We start from the raw sequence: 15,558 nt of genomic DNA, 5'->3' as shown, positions 1-15,558 counted from the left end.
GTGCCGTTGTAGTGATTTTTTCCCCTTTTTTCCTTATGATGTGAACCCCACTGATGTACACATAATGTAAATGTGAGAATTAGTGAGAATGCCTGGGTATCGGCTATGATATGGCAAAGAAAGGCACAGTGGATTATCTCTCTCTCCCCCCTTTTGGCAGCAAGCTATTAATTGATAAAGTGCAATTAATAGGAAATTCCCTCTTTAGATGTGCTTCCCCACTCCCACTTCCATTTGGACTGTTCTGCTTAGGGAATGACTGTGTGTGGGTGAGAGAGGAAGATGCAATAAGATGGCGGAGATTAGGCTTACTGAGCGGCCGCCGAGCCAGTCTGGAAAAGCTGTCAAATCGCCCCATTTAGCTCAGGGGGGGAAACAGTCTTTAGCTGGTGGGCGATTCAATGATCTGAAGAGCCAGCTCATGGATGCTGCTTTCCTGGAGCAGCTGTGGTTTGCATTCCCACTCCTTTGGTTAATTCTGGAAGTGCATGTGGAATTGCAGTAAGTTCTTGAAACTGCTTCGGCAGATACTTCTGTAGCCTGGAACAGGGGAAGCACTCGAGAGGAAAAAGAGAAAGGGAGGAAAACTCCTGGCACAGAAGGGAGGAAACTCCTTTGCTGAATGGTTTCTCCATATCCAGAGTGGGAAGAGCAGGAAAAGCCTGAAACTTGCTGTTGCCGTTGCTGCTGCTTTGGATGAGTCATAGTGGAGGGTTTTCTGGTCACTGATGTATTAGGACACATTTGCCTTTGGAGACAGAGATGTGCGCTATGTGGGCAATGGAGGAAAAAGTATTTAACATATGTTGTGCTGTCAGGTGAGAACAATGTGTTGAAGCTGTAGGTGTGGAAATGATCCATGGGTCAGTGAAAAAGCTAACTGTATGTTGTTGTTTTGAAAGGGAAGCAGAAGATAGTTATTCAAAGGTTTTTTCCTCATGGGATAAAATCCTGATATTTTTTGTTTTGTTTTGTAGCGTTTCGAAGCCCTGCATACTCTTGGCCAGAGGCCAGAAACGAAACATTTGCACAAACATTAGGAAATGATGCCACTTTCAGCTCTCTTGAAAACTGTTGTCTGTCTCCAGACTTGGATTGTATTTGCCATGTCGGTACGTACCACAACTTGCCAATAAAAACCAAACCAAAACAGGATGTGTCTGCAGTGTTGCCTTTGTCACGCATGGCTCTTTAATCATTTGAATTTGAGCTCGCGCTTTAACGAAAGTATTTGCGTGAGGTGCAGCAGTTCAGCATTACTGTGGCTCCTGGTATTATTTGTGTGCCATCTCAACACACATTCTCCAAGCTGCTGGTCACATGTCCATCTGGCTCTCCTCTGCCTGCAGCCTGCGCTTCCCCCCATTTCTTGCTGCAGTGGCAATGAGTTCTTGCTCATCCTGATATGGAGTAGTGCATCTCTTGCGAGAGCTTATGCTGTTTTAGTTTTATTGTTTTCAGAAGCTGATCCAGAAAGTTGACACACAAACAGACCTTGCCTGCAGGACAGCCCAGTCCATCCAGCATAATTAAAAGCGTTCAGAAACCAGCAAAAAGAAACGGCATGTCACTTAGAACAGCAATGTTGCATTGCCAAGAGTTTAGTAACATGAGAGTAACACCTTGCATAGTATTCTGCATAGAATTGTACTTAAATCAAGGGTGCAGAATCTGTGGGTCTCAAGGTGTCACTGGACTCCAGCTCCCATAATCCCTGAGTATTTACCATGTTGGATGGGGCTGATGGGAGATGAAGTCCACAGGCTCCCCACCTTTGACTTCTAGAGATATTACTGTAATTAAACAAAGGGCAAATTAAACAATGTTAGGAGCAGGGTGCAAGCCTGAACTATACTGACACTTCTGAGCCAAACCTGACCACCTTATTCTGAAATCCAATTCCCCTTCTTAGCCTCTTAGCGGCAGCTCCTCATGTGCAAACTGAAAACAACAGCCTATTTTGCAAGTGACAACAAATTAGTGCGACAGCACTCTGCATGCCATGGGAAGTAATAGCCAAATTCATTTCCATTTCTGAACCTATTCGATGAGTCTGTGCACCACAGCTAACTGCACAAAAGGCATGATGGGAATGCTTCCCATTTTAGAGTCTCAGGGCGCAGAGAATTTAATCTTCTGTGACTGCTGGTCTCCAAGCACTCCTGCCAACTGAAGGCGTTGCTGGCACAAGAAGCACATTTGCCAGGTCTCCAACTAGCAAAAAATACCCATGGCTTGTAGTATTAATCTTTTCCTTTGGGTTTCGTTCAAGTAAGGTTGCCAGGTCTCAGGGTTTTATTAGCCTCCTTCTTGGGGACTCCAGAGAAAGCTCAGGCTGAAGAGGTGGAAATCAGGGTGCAAGCTCTCTTCCAAAAGGCTGATCCCCAGGTATCCCCTCCCCTATATAGATCACGTCACTCTTTCCCAGCATCTCTCTCTCTCTCTGAGTGAAAAAGAGGCAGCCACCAGCAAAGGCACAAAACATGTATTATGAAAATATTTGGGAGTGAAAGCAATGACCCTACACTGGAGAAGTATTCAGATAATATATTAAGTTTACCTTACACCATGGACTCAGCTACATTAGTAAACAAACACACAATGATTTGAATGTGTTATAAACGCGCAACACCGGATGGTGCCAGAGAGCACAAAACCTTTCTATAGTGTTTTTACATAGGGTTTCTTTTGTTATAATGATTTAATTTCTGGCTTCTTTATAGTTCCCCTCCCCCCATGTGTAGATCCACACTTAGTGAGTCAAGTCATGGGCACATCTTGCCCATTATGGTTTACCCGGACTAATGTGCAAAGGATATACTCTACTACTGAGCTATGGCTCCTCCTCTAAAAAGATAAAACTGAGATCTCTCATTTTTCAACAGAAAAATCACCATGAGCCTTGAGGCTCCGCTCCCTTCTCTGTCAAGGTCCACCTTTAAGCTCCAAGACTAGTGTGGACATGGAAAATGGCACCAATATCCTGAGAGTGGGAAGGTGCTTGGTATTCCCAGCATCTTGGGGCTAAGAGGATATTCGCAGCTTGGACCAACGCTTGGAGCAGGTCTGCCGCCGCCCTAGAGTTGTGAAGAAAAGCTATATGCAGCAGAGTTATGGGCAGCAGATATGAGTGACCACTTCACACCTGCCTATTCCTGCAAGAGGGGAGGGTTATCCATCAGGTATAGCTCAGGTTTGACCTCAGTAGTGTCAGGGCACATCATGGCTGGCCTCAGTGGGCATCTTGTAAGGACGACTTAGAACTACCTTCTCCACAGGGCTAGCCTGAGACCTATTGCTGTTTGAGGTGAAGGCAAAATGGTGGACCTCCCATTTCTTGTATAGAAAATGACCAGACTGGAAACTGAATCTTAGGCTGGATAGACAACAGGGGTGCCAACTTAAATAAAATATTTTTGGGGGGGCAGGTAAGCCCCATCCACATAACTGATCACATGATGTGGTACACACACACCATTTGAATAGCAATGCCCATCAATCTGGAGGGGGGCAAATATTGGAGATCCCTCGGCCCCTAGGAGTTGGCAGACAACATACATTTAAAGCAAACATCTTCCGCCCTCAGGATTCTGGCATTAGTTAAGAATGTTGGGAATTGTAACTCTGTGAGGGGCAATCTATAGCTCCCAGGAATCTTTCTGATCTGGATGTGCTTTAAATGTATTGCAAGTATGCAGTCTTGCTTGAACACTGCCTGTGTACTTCACTGCAACCCAAGATATCAAGTTTGATTAGTGGGTGCAGGGCACACTCTCAGGCCTGTTTTCCAGCATCACTTGTCCCTGCTCTCCCCCACCACCCCAGTCTTTGCTGCCTGAGGCGGCCACCACAGACGATCTAATGGTAGGGCTTTCCTTCCCCCTTCACATTGGTCTTAGCTGATGGAATAAGCCATGTGCCTTCAATCAAACTGTGGCTTTGTTAATCCCATCTATTGGTTTCTTTCTTGCTCAGACGGCAACGCAATTAGAATACAATGTTCAGCTGCTAACCCTTAATGATGCTACCCCACATTGACAAAACTCAAGGGAACTCAAGGAGGACGTGTAGAGTCATGGTGCTGGTACAGAATGCAACTGAGAGAAGAAGAGGGAAGTGGTTGTCTTGGGGGGAGGAAATTACTGAAAAGCGTTGGTAAACTGCATTCTGTGGGTGGCAGGCTTTCTAAAATAGCTCTCCAAAAGGCAGAAAAGAAAGCAAAGATGAAGTAGAGGAAAAAAGTGAAATGTGAAACTGGTACAGATGCAAATGAAATATAATAAATGCATGCCTAGGCATAGCTGTGCTAATAGTGTACGTTCCCTTTGACCTACTTAGCCGGAGCCCCAAAATTGCAGCAGTCAACTTTTTCATGTCCAAATCCTTCTTAATTATAACACGAGACAGTTTTTTTTAAAAAAAACACACACCGAAAAATATATATAAAAAAATCACCACCCTGAAAATTGGGTATTTGGTCACAGCACGGCATTTCTGAAGCACAGATCAAATCGCTCATGGATCAAACTACACTGCAGGATGACTAATTGTGGGATGACTAATCCCCATTTCCCCTCCAAAACTCTATTTCATAGTGGCCCAGAAAACACAACCATCAAGATGTTGTTATCTCATCAGGGGCTTTTGCATTGAAACACTCACCCCTTTGCAAGGCACCAAACAGAATAATTTCTAGCCCTCAGAATAAAGAAGCTGCAATCCTGCACACACTTATCTGGGAGAAAGCCCCCTCAAACTCAGTGGGGCTTACTTTTAAACAGACATATGCAATATTGTGTTGCCAGTCAGTCTAGCATTCCCATTTTTAAAAAGAATGTATTTATTTATAAAACAATTCTGAGCTGACACTGCGTAAAAAGAGGAGAAAAAACAACAGTCCTCCTCAGAAGACTTGTAGTCTACGACAGATTCAATGAACAGAGACTGAGTGGAAGAAATTGAAGGCAAGGCCAATATGCTGGGCAGGATATTTTCTTCTTATAGTTGTGATAAAAGTGCAATGCCACCATCGTGGCCTGTTTGTGATAGGGATGGTTGAATAAATCAGTTTGCTGATCCTCCCTGCTTCTCATTTTTTCCATTTCTCCCAAGTTCTGCATCACTATCAACTTGCCACAACTGATGTCTTTCAACTGAATTAAAGGTAAAGGTAAAGGGACCCCGACCATTAGGTCCAGTCGTGGACGACTCTGGGGTTGTGGGGCTCATCTTGCTTTATTGGCTGAGGGAGCCGGTGTACAGCTTCCAGGTCATGTGGCCAGCATGACTAAGCCGCTTCTGGCGAACCAGAGCAGCGCATGGAAACACCGTTTACCTTCCTGCCGGAGCGGTACCTATTTATCTACTTGCACTTTGACGTGCTTTCAAACTGCTAGGTTGGCAGGAGCAGGGACCGAGCAACAGGAACTCACCCCATCTCGGGGATTCGAACAACTGCCCTTCTGATCAGCAACCCCTAGGCTCTGCGGTTTAGACCACAGCGCCACCCGCATCCCTTTCAACTGAATTAAGTGTGTCAAAACTTGTATATAAAGTCAAATAAGCATTACTCAGCTTCCAGTATTCTTACTGGATATGTGAGAGAAAAGCTTTCTGTACAAGAAGTGCTATTAAAGTGATACTTTACACTATCTTCAGACATAAGGGATGTGAAGACAGTGTGGCTGTAGTGGCTGAAGTACTGAGAGATTCCAAAATGGGCTCCTAGTCAGAAGAATCCCTTTAACTCTCTCAGCTGACCTGATCCTTTGCATTTGAAACTAGTCTAATATCTTTGCTTCAAAGAAATATAGGAAACAGCCTTGCACAGGGCCACAGCAGTGGTTGCTTGGTGTTGCCTACTCTGAATACCCATGGCTCCTTAGGGTTTCAGGATTAGGACCCTCACTCACTGTGCTGGTTAGCAAAATCTGCCAACGAAGGCAGTTAATCCAGTGTCAAGTTTCTGCCTTCATTGGCAGATTCTCCATTCCATGCTAGATTGTCTGCTACAGGCAGTTCTGAGAATCAGCTTAAGATGCTGCAAGTGCAGTTACATTTGATCAAGAAGCAGAGCTGGCCCTAGCATTAGGCAGAGTGAGGCAGCCACCTCAGGAAGCTGAAATGGAGCATCACGAAGGGGGATAATCTATTGTGGCTGGATTTTTAGTGGCACAGAAACGGGAAAGCACTTGTGGGCTTTTCTGCCTCAGGTGCCAAAATAGTTACCCCAGGGTTTTACGCCCAAAGGGGAGGGCACTGTTTTCTGCTCTGCCTCAGGCAGCAAAATGTCTTGTTAAAGTGCTTGTATGAATGGTCTTGAAGTTCATAAAGTAGTGGCGATGCTGACATTGTCGCCTGTTGCAGCTTCTAAGGAGAGCATTCATGCTTTGGGTGAAAGAAGATTATTCAGACTGACAGCAAATGAAAAACTTACCATACTCTTGGTTTCATTAGTCTTCATTATATGACCACGACAGCTTTAATTGCTGCCCAGCATACATAAGTAATAAAAATGTAAAATGTTTAAATGAACTGTGCCTCCCAGAAGCCATTATAAAAGATTAATGACAAGCACTCTTTGCTAATTTAAACGTCTCTAAAACCCACATCCGAGTAGCCCTTGTGGTTATGATGATACTAGAACAATATTTGCGAGACCTCTTGTCTTGAGCTATTATGCACTGAGCTTTGATGACTTTGATTATTCCGTCCTTAGTGAGTCTGACTTCAATACATATTTGACTCCCATTTACTCAGCCTGACAACCCATCTCATTCCTGAGGTCCAAAGTGGCTTCAGGTATTGATAGCAGTCTGTCTTGAAGAACTGCTGATGATGCTCTGAGGCCTGGAAGTGCAGGCATTATTAGCAGCACTCCAAACTTTACCTGTTGCAAATTTCACTTCTTGGGCAAAGAGCTAGAGAAGAAAATAGTACTGAGCTTTTCTAACAAGCCCTGCAGCCCTGCATCTAGCCCTGCATCCTGTTCTTCCAGGGGGAAACCTGTGTACAAGAGCCCTCTCCCCTCCTGCAGTTTCTAGTAACTGGTATTCAGAAGCATAATGTCTCTTACCTTTGAAGTGAGCATAGCCATCATGGCTAGCAGCCATTGGTAGACTTATCATCCATGAATTAGTCTCATCCTCCTTTAAACCTATTCAAATTGATGATCACCACTGCTCCTGTGGGAGCAAGTGCCATACTTTAACTATGCACTGCACGAAGAAGTTCCTTGTACTCCTTTACATCTTCCAAATCCTACTGACCTCATAAAAGTAATGGAGTACCAGCTGGTTGGCCTCCATTGCTCTTCTGGCTTCCCAACATCAAGGGTCTCTGGCACTTTCTGAGAGGGTAACATGCCTGGAGTGAGGTGTGGTGCAGCATGTGGCAGCAGGTATGTCAGACTGGCTACTCTGCTATACCTGACTCCATGCCTCATTTCCCACACTTCTCCCTTTTAGGAAATGGCAGCAACTCATTGTGTTGGGAAGCTCCACCTGTACCACCTCATTGGCTGCTACTGAAATAATAGCTGACCAAGCTTAGCAGATGAGCCGAAAACTGTCCTGGTTTCAGCAGATACAGGAGATTATAGCCAATGCTATCTCTACTCAGAGTAGACCCACCAAAGTTTATGGGCATGTCTAGCTTGGGTTCATTAATTTCAATGGGTCTACTCTGAGCAGGACTAGCACTGGTTACAACCCCAAGTAGACGTGGTGATCCCTTTTCACTAATCAGCTCCTGTTTGTGCAAAGGGTAAGCAATCTCTCAGGAAATACAGCATGCAAGCAAAACAGAGACGCAGTTAATTGTCATCTAGATAAACAGAGACCAAAGTTACTCCCCAACACAGATATTTTTAGTCACTTTTGGTAGCTTCCCAATGAAAAGATCGTCTTACCTATTTTGTATCAGTTATTCCATGAGTCCAACACAGCAACAGTTCTCCATACCAAAAAACAGATCATGTTATAAAAAAAACCTCACACACCAGATATAGTTAAGAATGGCTCATGTTTCTGGAAGAAAAGTGAACAGGATCAAGGGAGGGCTAACCTCAAAACCTTGGATTTAGCAATTTGGCAGAATATCCTGTAAGAAAGAAAGGAATGCGTGCCATGACTCCATTTTCTTCATTTCTCCATGTAACACAGTGAATGAGAACCGCTAAAAACATAGAAAAAACAATACAGTGGTACCTCAGGTTACAGATGCTTCAGGTTACAGACTCTGCTAACCCAGAAATAGTACCTCGGGTTAAGAACTTTGCTTCAGGATGAGAACAGAAATTGTGCAGCGGTGGTGCGGTGGCAATGGGAGGCCCCATTAGCTAAAGTGGTACCTAAGGTTAAGAACAGTTTCAGGTTAAGAATGGACCTCTGGAACAAATTACGTTCTTAACCCGAGGTACCACTGTAATTGATATATAATAAAACAATAATACATGTATAAAAATTACTAAAACCATGCAAATAATTGCAATAAAACAGCTTTAATTTATAGCCTGATATCATTTGACAACTTGCTAAGCTATAGGACAAACAGTGAACTAGTTCGGACATAAAGATCAGCCTTGGTTTAGTGTAACAAAAATGAGTCACAGCTAACATTGGACTTGTGTGCCTCCACATATCCTACTCTAGCAGAGCTGAGAGGAGATCAGAAGCTTTCATTCCCATTTTTTGTAACCACAGTTAACCACATCTGAACCCTAAACTGGATAATTTTAAGTGTGGTTCCTTGAAACAACCAGATTCATAACTCAGGTTTAGTAGCTGATTTCTTCCAAAAAAGTCCCCATTATGATCAACTGGCTTGTCAAGTTCAGACCAAACAACAAGATAAAATAGTCACCAAACTCTTTCTTATAGCAGCACTGGAGGACAAGGGGGTGGGTAACACACAAGCCTAAGGCTTCTTGTGGTTCATTCCTGTGAGGTCTGTACTCTTCCAGTATGTATTACCACCAATGGAGCTCATACCTCCATCCCCACTTCACTAGCAACTTCTATCAGGGACAGAAATTATTCATTCATAAAGGCAAATAGAGACTAAAACAATCTGGAGACAGGAAGTGCCATGGAATATATGCTCCTTGCATACTTTCCAACAGATTTCACAGATGGCAACAAGGACAACTATGTACAGTACTGTGCTACAAACAAATAAATTCTTAGAACTGCATGCCTCATTATGCATTGCTGCAGGCTTGTCTCTGCTTACTGTACACTGCATTAATTTATTCAGCAATAAAGTGTCCTGAACTGACTTCAGGAGCAGGGTAAAATCGCCCAGACAATTTTATTTAAATCTTAAGTACATTTTTAATATAATGAATGCTTGCAACCCAATCATTATGGACATTTACACAGAAGAACACATGCACAGAATTGCAGCCTTTGGTGAAACAGGAGGTGCCATTGCATTTCATCCCATGACAAGAGATCATGATGACTATAATATTCCGTACAGTAACTCAACAGTAGGGATGGGTAAATTCAGCAGTTTCTGTTTCTCTCAGTTTCTCATTAAAAGGTAAAGGTACCCCTGCCCGTACGGGCCAGTCTTGACAGACTCTGGGGTTGTGCGCCCATCTCACTCAAGAGGCCAGGGGCCAGCGCTGTCCGGAGACACTTCCGGGTCACGTGGCCAGCGTGACATCGCTGCTCTGGCGAGCCAGAGCTGCACACGGAAACGCCGTTTACCTTCCCGCTGGTAAGCGGTCCCTATTCCAATCTTAAATTCAGTTCCCTATGTTTCGACATCAATTTGCAATTTTTAAAAAGTGCTCCTGAAAATTCACCAGCTTTTTACAGGGCATATTTCTCCCACTAAACACCTTTTTGTACGCAATTTTGCCTATTGTACATAATTTTTGCAAAGCAATTTCCCCTAATATGAATGCATTATTATTATTTTTTGCACCTATTACTTAGCTGGAGAACTGAATTGCAATATTCAAAGAAGTGCAAATTTTGAAGGGTTGCTTTTTTTTACTTCACATATTGTTTTGAAAGTGTGAACCAGGTAAATAAGAACTGGCTTGAATTTCTGCCCCATTCCCACTCTGCAGTGTGGCATTCACCTCAGTGAGCTTGCCTCCAGCGAAAAAGGAAGGAACTCAGGGTTTCCATGATCTGAATCTGTATTAGTGATCCTGAGAGCAAGAGAATGTTATTACCTTGGGTTATTGAATCCCTCCAAAGGGTCACTTTGTAATACTAAATTCCTACCGGGAAGGTGCCATAGTTTTCAACACAATCCTATACCTGTCAGCTAAGAAGAAAATCCCACTGAGTTCAGAAAAGTAAGTATAGGAAAAATTTGGGATTGGGATTGTAATGTACAAGAGTTGTACCCTGCAGTTCTTTCCATTGCAATCAAGCATCTGTTTATAGGTGTCATACAGAGGAACAGGGAGGTCAGCCAGAAATCTGGTGTTGTCCAGGAATCTTCAGCCTCCACCTGGACACACAAAACTACTGAGAGCCAAGTTTGAGTCAATTTTGTGGCTTTCATTTTGATCTAAATAGTTCAGCCACATTATTGAGATAGAAATCAGGGTTACATAGCAAATAGTGACCCCCTCTGTGTTCCCTGTCACCTTACACATTTCATTTTGCAGGGTTATGCTGCAATCTCATTCCTGTGTGTAAGTGCGTCAATCGAAAATGGATGGAATGTTTATTATTTCTAAATCTCATGGTGCTGGGTGTGGGGAAGGGAAAGGGAAATGTTGGGGTTTTAGGTCAATTACCAGGCCTATAGGTAGCCACGCTGACAGATGAGCCCTTTGTTCGTTTGTACTCTTTAAGTACTACACCCAACACTGGATATTTTTTGTTCATGTAAAACATCAAATGAATATATATATCTTAATATGCAACCATTCCTGACCAGAAGCCTGTGTCCTAGGAATATTCCACTCACCCTAGCATTATTGACTTGGCTAGACTATGAAAAAAAGCAGAATAAATTCTAGGCATTGCAGAGAGTACTGCAATGGGAGGTCCAGGACAGCTCGCACTTGCTGGCCACAGTGATGGAATTTGGGCCAATTGATGGTGGAGATGCTTCCTTCACTCACATTGGTGCATAGAAACTCCACTTCTGAAGTGGAATGTTTGGTTCCCATGGGCAAAAGCTCTAGTCCCAAATCAGAGAGCACTGCACTCACAGAAACCTTTAGAAAACTGAAGTTATTTCTACAAATTCAAGTCCAAATCCTAGAGTAATGATCAGAGACAGGTGGTATCATTTTTAAATGAAGCAGAGGCTAAATGGTTATACACGGACTCAGTCCTTTTTTCTGGTGGGACGCAGGGGTATACATACCCCTAAACATTTTGTGAATCCTTGTACTTTTGTCCATTTACTGTATTTATTTTTCCCGATTTGAACTATAAAATGGTGGTTTTCTTGAGTCAAAATGAGAGTACCCCTAAACATATTTTTTTTAGAAAAAAAGCACTGCATGGACTTATGCTTTGGCTTTTGAAAAGATGGAAATAGTTTCCCCTTTGCCAAAATAGGAGTACCAAGTGCCCTACAAAACAGCAAACTTTGTAAAGGACTTTTGCAGTTTCTAAACAATAAATGGCATCCATATACCTATGCAGTAGTCATGACCTTAGGTATCAATATTCCAGGTTAGGCCTCAAGTTACATGTGGAGCATTAATTCTTCTGCAGTGCCAGCCTATTGTAGTTAAAGACTCTCCTCCCTGGAAGAGAGGGGAGTGGTTGTGGGCGGGAGCCCGAGCACCGCCCCTAGAAGGGGGCATTAGCCCCCTGCCTCCACCTCTCCTGGCTGGCGCCCACGCCCCTCGGCAGGCACCCAACCAGGTGCCTCCGAGGGGGCGTGCTCAGCAGCCTTTTGCTGCAGTGCCAGCCTCTCCCCGGCCTCATTCTTCGCTGTCGTCTCGTCGCGAGTCACCCACCCTCCACTCCCTTTGAGTTAGAGCTTAGGTCATTGGCCTTGCTATGGACCTTAGGTTGGTCACCCTGGTTGTCCAGGGGGCCTGGTAGGAGTTTTTCCATTTGGCATTTGGCATTAGGCTTTTTGGTTTTTTCGCCTACCTCGTAGCAATTGTCACAACTTTTGTGGTATTGGTGGGTAGGTTAGGCATTGGAATAATGTGTTGTGGTGTGTCGAAGGGCTAGGTGTGGCCATCACCTATGCCTTCAATTTTTGGGTATTCCGTTAAAGGAATCTGGCGGTCGTGTATTCTGTCCGATGCCTGCTTGGCGGGAGGCCATGGCACGACCCTCGGTGACATCAGGGGTGAGCCTATAGTTGGATTAGCATCAACAGGCTCCACCTACTGGTGAATAAACCCACTTGTTTTAGAGATCCAATGCCTAAGCCAATACCTTTTCACTGCTGTAATTGATAAAGTTGTGGCCTTTCCTTGCCCATTAACCTTATATCACGTGTCCTTGTGTATTCATTTCACATTGCGGGGGTCGGGTCCTCGAACCACAAACAGTTTAGGTTTCTAACAGTTGGGTGTGAATGGACCCTGTGAATCAGCTATGCTAACCCTTCGTTCTGAGACTGGCTGTTCTGCACTTAGCAGTTCACAGGTGCTTGCTGATATCCCTTTGGAATGGGGATTCTGCAGGCTATTTGCAGATGGTGTGGTTTGGCATCTGGTCTTAAATTAATATCCACAGGAGCTCCTGCTGGCAGACCAGTCTCTCCAAACACTATTGCTTCTCCCTGCTTTCAATAGTCCCCTTTCAACAGCTACCCTACGACCAAGGAAATTATCGTGGTTATGACCTGATATCACATATGCTGTGAAGAGAAACCGGTTTACTTTGTACCCTGTATAGTGTTCTAGACAATGTTCTGTACCCCTTGACCATGTAAAATGGTATCTGCCTCATGCAGAATTCTGAAATTCTGGGCTCTACTTTAGGTCCCTTCTGAAATAACTTGACAGCTGCTCCTATATCTGTTATGGAGTTAACCATCGTCTGGCAAATAGTTGGGTTTTTTCCTATGCTAATAAAAAAAATGCTGTCCAGAGCTGTTGTCACTTCTTGCACAATCTGCCTACAGTATAGGATAGTAATAATAATAATAATAATAATGCCCTGTTTTTGAACACTTACTGCTGGACAAATTCGTCTAATGTTGTGGGGTTTTTTTCCTACAGCTTGTGCAAGCTGTCTGAAAGGGTGTGTCTTTTTGCAGTTTTCTTCCAGGCTTCAACTGCAGACGATAACAGAGAAGCATGGCTCTCTGGTAGGTATCCACCATGGAATTTAGCAGCATGCATCTTGCCTTTGCACTCTCAAGGAGTCACTGCTTTAAATGTGCCAATGTACATGCTGGCAATTTGCTGGGGGCGGGGGAATAATTTGCTATGAACTTACCACCACCCAAATACAAATCCTGTATTAATCTAGTATGTTGTCCTATACGGTGGTACCTTGGGTTACAGATGCTTCAGGTTACAGACGCTTCAGGTTACAGACTCTGCTAACCCAGAAATAGTACCTCAGGTTAAGAACTTTGCTTCAGGATGAGAACAGAAATCGTGCCGCGGCAGTGCAGTGGCAGCAGGAGGCCCCATTAGCTAAAGTGGGACCTCAGGTTAAGAACAGTTTCAGGTTAAGAATGGACCTCCAGAACGAATTAAGTTCTTAACCTGAGGTACCACTGTATAAGAATGACACTTGTAATTAAAGGGGAAAATTACTGATTTATACACATGAGCAGTGAATGGGAAAGGTTTCGGCACTGACTTGCATGCATTTTTTGTTTACAAATCTGTGCTCCTTAAAGCTGTCTCACACAAAACCAGACCAGAATAAATATCTTACAAAACGCAAGGGAAAGAAGAGAGACCAAAACAATGCCTGACTTGTTAAATAATTGCAAATCTGACCCTCCAGATGTTTCTGAACTACATGACCATGCTTGATGAGCATGAATGGAATTGTAGATCAGCAGCATCTGTAAGGCCAAAACTTCCCCACATCTGCAATTCAGCATTTCCATGTAGTTCAGATTTTGTTTAGACATTCACTTCATTTATAAGATACGTGCCTTTTCTCTTAAAAAAAATAAATAAATTAAAATAGATACCAGGCAGGTATATGTGAACTATAGGCACTAAAATTTCTATTAGTTTTGCTGTTTATTTTGCATAATCCAGAGTCACAGCTAGCATATATAACAAAAACTGAACTAACTGTAATTATATGACAACTTATATGCCTGTGGTGCTGTGTGGTTCTCCAAGGCCCTTGGCAGAGCTCTTTTCCAATCCTTTTAACCGAGATCTTTCAAATGGAGTTTGAAACGGGACCACTGCGCATAGGAAATATCTATTCTGTCTTTGAGCTCCTTCCCTTTCCAAAATGTTGTCTGGAGATGCTTGGGATTGAACCTGGGATGGGCTGCATTCAAACAAAGTTATCCTGTTCATACAAGGGCTTTCCTTTTTACAATAGAACTTCCTCTCCATCCTCTGTCTCCCCAAATGTTCTGCAGGTTTGAAAGAACTCCCAGAACAGATAGTGGGCACAGGGGGGAAGAGAGAGGGGGTGCTCTGTTGTGCAAGCGGAAGTCCTTGCCTGAACAAGATGACTTCATTGGATACAACCCAATGTGTGAGCACAGACTAGCATCACCCCTGATGTCATGCATGTAGGCTCGCCCCGGTTCCTAATGTAATGCAATGTAGAAGACAGTGCACATACAACTGTACACACAACTTTCTCACTACAGACATTAAAATATGAAGCATTCCTGCCTTGAACTGGGACTTAATTACCCTGGTAAAAACTGCCCCCATAAATATCAATCCCAAGAAACCATAGATGGGATGCAATATCAGGCATTCGTGTTGGAGGGTAGGAGGCTACCTGGAAGCTAGAGTCAGGCAGGCTGAGGGACAGACCTCTAACACCCTTCTGGTGTCACCTGACCTCCAGAGACAGGATGCTGATGGGCTGTAGTATGACTGTAACTAGCTCTGCATTTTGAGCTATTACACACCACTCATACCATGTCATTCTGTGGCATGCATAGATAGACCAGGGCTCAGTAATTCTTTCTCTGGCAGAATACAGCATGTTGTTTCAAGTTCAAAATGTATGCCGGACTCTCATCCCTCAGAAATCATCAGTTCCAGAGCCATGGTGGATTTGCTTCCTGACAACATGAATTTGTTCTAGTATAGCAGTGTGCCAGCTGATGTTGCTCATTCCAGATAATTCCCAGTCTTACCATACAACCATTGATTATCAGGGTATGAGACAAAAAGAATTCTGTGGATCAGGCAGTGACTGCTGATGATCAGTTGCAGGACATAAAGTCAGGAATGCCACTTTGGGATGCTTCTCTCCATGAAAACACACACACAAAAACTAGCATATCCTGGAGATATCAGCCTGCTCTGTTTTGTTCTTGGAATACTTTCTCCCTCCTTTCTTCACCTATGGGAGCATCAAAAATGTGCTTCTTTGTTTGCACTGCTGTAACCCATTCTACATTTTTAAGATGTTCCCACCTTGTTCCCACCCCGTTCTGTTG

This window comes from Podarcis gaigeae (assembly GCF_964106915.1).
Source record: "Podarcis gaigeae genome assembly, chromosome: 7".
Taxonomy (NCBI): Eukaryota; Metazoa; Chordata; class Lepidosauria; order Squamata; family Lacertidae; genus Podarcis; species Podarcis gaigeae.
This window is presented reverse-complemented; position numbering follows the sequence as displayed.